A 4,859-nucleotide genomic window follows, 5' to 3' on the forward strand; every position below is an offset into this window, starting at 1 on the left:
AGGGGTGAGGGTGGAGGGTAAATGAGCCTGGTGGTGGGTACTAAGAAGGGCACGTATTGCGTGGAGCACTGGGTGTGGCATATAAACAATGAATCTTGGAACACTGAAAAAATAAAATAAAAATTTTTTAAAAATGTAATTAAATAGATGTTAATAAATAATAAAACTGAAAAAAACTTAAATATCTGGAAATTTAAGACACATCCTCATAACTCACAGGTCAAAGAAGAAAAATACTGAAAACTTAAGCAGGTAAAACTAAATGATACTGAAAATTCTGAATACCAAAACTTCAATGATACAGTTAAACTAGTATTTACATGAAACTTTCTAGCAACTTCTCACTTGGTAAAATACATCTACTCACATCCTATAATGAAAAAATTAATAATGAGATATTAACATGGTTTTTGCTAAAAATTTAATACTGTTAAAATGTCCATACTACCTAAAGCAATCTACAGATTCAATCCAATACCTATCAAAATCTCAGTGGCAAGACCTCATTCTCTTTTAAGGCTGAGTAATTTGTCATTGTATACCTTTATCTTTATCCATCTTTACCCACATCTTTATCCATTCATCTATGGATAGACAATTGGGTTGTTTCCAGATCTTATCTATTGTAAATAATGCTGCAATAAATATATGGGTTCATATAACTTTTCAAATTAGTGTTTTATTTTGGGGGGTTAAACACTCAGTACTGGAATTACTGGATCATATAGTAGTTCTATATTTAACTTTTTGAGGAACCTCGATATTGTTTTCCACAGTGGATGCACCAGTTTGCATTCCCACCAACAGTGCATGAGGGAACCTTTTACTCCACCTCCTCACCAACACTTGCTGTTTCTTGTGTTGTTGATGTTAGCCATTCTGACAGGTGTGAGATGGTATCTCATTGCAGTTTTAATTTTTATTTCTCTGATGAGTGATGCTGAACATCTTTCCAAATGTCTGTTGGCTATCTGTCTGTCTTCACTGGAGAAATGTCTGTTCATGTCCTCTGCCCATTTAAAAACTGTATTCTTTCTTTCCTTCCTTCCTTTCTTTCTTTCTTTCTTTCATATTGAGTTGTGTAAATTCTTTATATATTTTGGTTATTAACCCCTTATTGGATACATCATTTGCAAATACCTTCTATCATTCAGAGGGTTGTCTTTCTGCTTTGTTCATGGTTTACTTTGCTGTGAAAAGCTTTTGTGTAGTCCCAATAGTTTCCCTTTGTTTCCCTTGTGAAAGGAGACATATCTAGATGAAAAAGATTAAAGATGACACAAAGAAATGAAAAGATGGAGTGGAAGAACCAATATTGTTAAAATGTCCTAACTTCCCCTAAGCAATCTACAGATTTAATGCAATCCCTACCAAAATATCAACAGTATTTTTTTTTTTTGCAGAACTAAGACAAATAATCCTAATATATATGGAACCCCAAAAGGTGTTAAATAGGCAAAGCAAACCTGAAAAAGAAGAACACAACTGGAGGTATCACAATCTCAGATTTCAAAATACATTGCAAAGCTGTTCATTTGCTTTGGTTCTTAAATTCCACACATAAGTGAATCCCGTGGTATCTGTCTTTCTCTGTCTGACTTATTTCACTTAGCATTATACTTTGTAGGTCCATCCATGGTTGTTGAATTTGTGAGCCACTTTGGAAAACACTATGGAGGTTCCTCAAAAAGTTAAAAATAGAATTGCCTGATGATCCAATAATTCCACTACCAGGTATTTACTCCCCAAAAATGAAAATACAAATTCAAAGAGATATGTGCACCCCTATGTTTATTGCAGCATTATTTACAATAGTCAAAATATGTAAGTGTCCATCTGTAGCTGAGTGGTTAAAGAAGATGTGGTATAGGGCACCTAGGTGGCTCAGTTTGGTTAAGCATCTGCCTTCAGCTCAGGTCATGTGGATCAAGCCCTGCATCGGGCTCCCTGCTCAGTGGGAAGCCTGCTTCTCCCTCTCCCACTCCCCCGGCTTGTGTTCCCTCTCTCACTGTGTGTCTTTCTGCCAAATAAATAAATAAAATCTTTTTTAAAAAGAAGAAGAAGAAAATGTGGTATAGATACATATGGCTGAATACTGCTCAGTCATAAAAAAAGATTGAAATCTTGACATTTGTAACAACATGGACAGATCTAGAGGGTATAATGCCAAGCAAAATAAGTCAGAGAAAGAAAAATACTATATGATTTCACTCATATGTGGAATTTAAGAAACAAAGCAAAGAAAAAAATAGAAAAATAAAAAAATCCCAGACTCTTAAATATAGAGAAGAAACTGAAGGTTATAGAGGGAAGGAGGTTGGGTGATGGGGATTAAGAGCACACTTATTGTGAGGAGTCCTGAGTGATGTATACAATTGTTGAGTCATTATCTCATACACCTGAAAATAACATAACACTGTATGTTCATTATACTTCAATAAAAACCTCAATGGCATTTTTTACAAAAATAGAAAAAAAATCATAATTCATGTGGAACTACAAATGACCCTGAATAGCCAAATCAATCTTAAAAGAAAAGCAAAGAAAGAAAAACAAATCTGTAAGTATCACACTTTCTTATTTCAAAATATATCATAAATAATCAAATAATCAAATAAACAATCAAAACTGTATGATATCAGCATACAGGCAGATACATAGATCAAGAAACAGGATAGAGAGCCAAGATATAAATCTATGTATGTATGTTTAATTGGTCCTTGACATTTTGTACAAGAATACATACTAAGGAATGAACAGTTTCTCCAACAAATGAAGCTGGGAAAATTAGATATTCACAGGCAAAAGATTGAAATTAGGCCCTTATTTTATACCATACATAAAAATAAACACAAAATGGATTAAAGTCATAAACATAGGACCTCAGTTTGTAAAACTCCTAAAAGAAAACACAGGGAGAAAACACATGGCATTTGTCTTGGCACATGAACAGAACAAAAAACAAACAAGTGGGATTCTAGCAAACTAAAAAGCTTCTGCCCAGCAAAGGAAACATTTAAGAGCATGAAAAAGCAACCTACGGAAAAAAAGAGAAAATATTTGCAAATCATATATCTGAAGAGGGATTAATCTCCAAATGTAAGCAATTCCTACAACTTCAAATTTAAAGAATAAAACCTAAGGACCCAATTAAAAGAGATTATGCTGAGTGAAATAGGTCAAGAAGAGAGATTCAATTATCATATGGTTTCACTTACTTGTGGAGCACAAGGAATAACATGGAGGACATTAGGAGAAGAAAAGGAAAAGTGATTTGTGGGAAATTGGAGGGGGAGCAAATTGTGAGAGACTGTGGACTCTGAGAGACTGTGGACTCTGAGAAACAAACTGGGGGTTTTGGAGGGGAGAGGGTGGGGGGGTTAGGTGAGCCTGGTGATGGGTATTAAGGAAGGCATGTATTGCATGGAGTACTTGGTGTGGTGCATAAACAATGACTCTTGGAACACTGAAAAAATAAAATATATATTTTTTAAAAGTGGAGTAGGTACTTGAACAGACATTTCTTTGAAGAAGATATACAAATGACCAAGAGGCATATAACAGAAATGCTCAGCATCACTCAGCATCAGGCAGATGCGAATCAAAACCACAAAGAGGGGCCACTTCAGGGTGGCTGCTATAAAAAGAAAACAGGGATGCCTGGGTGGTTCAGTCAGTTACACAGCTGACTTCAGCTCAGGTCATGATCAATCCTGGGATTGACCCCATGTCAGGCTCCCCATTCAGCAAGGAGTCTGCTTGTCCCTCTCCTCCTGCCTGCCCCTCCCCTTGCTCATGTGCTGCCTCTGTCTCTGACAAATAAATAAATAAAATATCTAAAAAAAAAAAAAAAGAAAACACACATGGAAAAAAAAGAAAAAGAAAACAAACACGGGCAAGGATGTGGGGAAATTGGAACACATGCAGTTGATGGGACTGCAGCTGGTGCGGAAAAAAGTATAGGAGTTTTTCAACAAATTAAAAATGGAACTGCTGTAGGAACCAGGAATTCCATTTCTGGGTAAGTATGGAAAGAACTCGAACCAGGATCAGGAAGAGGTATCTGCTCTCCCAGGCTCCATGTAGCACTGCTCACAATACCCAAGATGTGGAAGAGACACTGTTGGCCATGGACTCATGAGAGGATAAACACACTGGTTTATACACACAGTGAAATACTTATGTTCGGCCTTTAAGAAGAAGAAAATTTTGAATAAGTAAAAAAATTTAAAAATAAATAAAATAAAAAGGAAATTTTGTAACGCATGAAGACATGGAGGGACTTTGAGAACATTATGCTAAGCGAAATAAGCCAATCACAAAAAGAACAAATTGTACCCTTCCATGTGGATGAGTTATCTGAAATAGTCAAGGCCACAGAATCAAACTGTGGCATGGCAGTTGCCAGGGGTGGGGTGGGTGGTGGAGTTACTAACTAGCAGGCATGAATCTTAGTCCAACAAGAGGAATAAGTTTGGAGATGTGCTGTACTCTGCACTTACAAACAACAATAAGATATTGTGCCCTTAAAAATTGGTTAATCATCCTCACCAGCATCTGTCATTTCCTGACTTGTTTATTTTAGCCATTCTGACTGGTGTGAGGTGACAAAAGAAATGAAATCTTGCCATTTGCGACAACATGGATGGAACTAGAGCGTATCATGCTTAGCGAAATAAGTCAAGCAGAGAAAGACAACTATCATATGATCTCCCTGATATGAGGAAGTGGTGATGCAACATGGGGGCTTAAGTGGGTAGGAGAAGAATAGATGAAACAAGATGGGATTGGGAGGGAGACAAACCATAAGTGACTCTTAATCTCACAAAACAAACTGAGGGTTGCTGGGGGAGGGGAGA

The sequence above is a fragment of the Mustela nigripes genome, chromosome 3 (genome assembly GCF_022355385.1).
Source record: "Mustela nigripes isolate SB6536 chromosome 3, MUSNIG.SB6536, whole genome shotgun sequence".
NCBI classification, from domain to species: Eukaryota; Metazoa; Chordata; class Mammalia; order Carnivora; family Mustelidae; genus Mustela; species Mustela nigripes.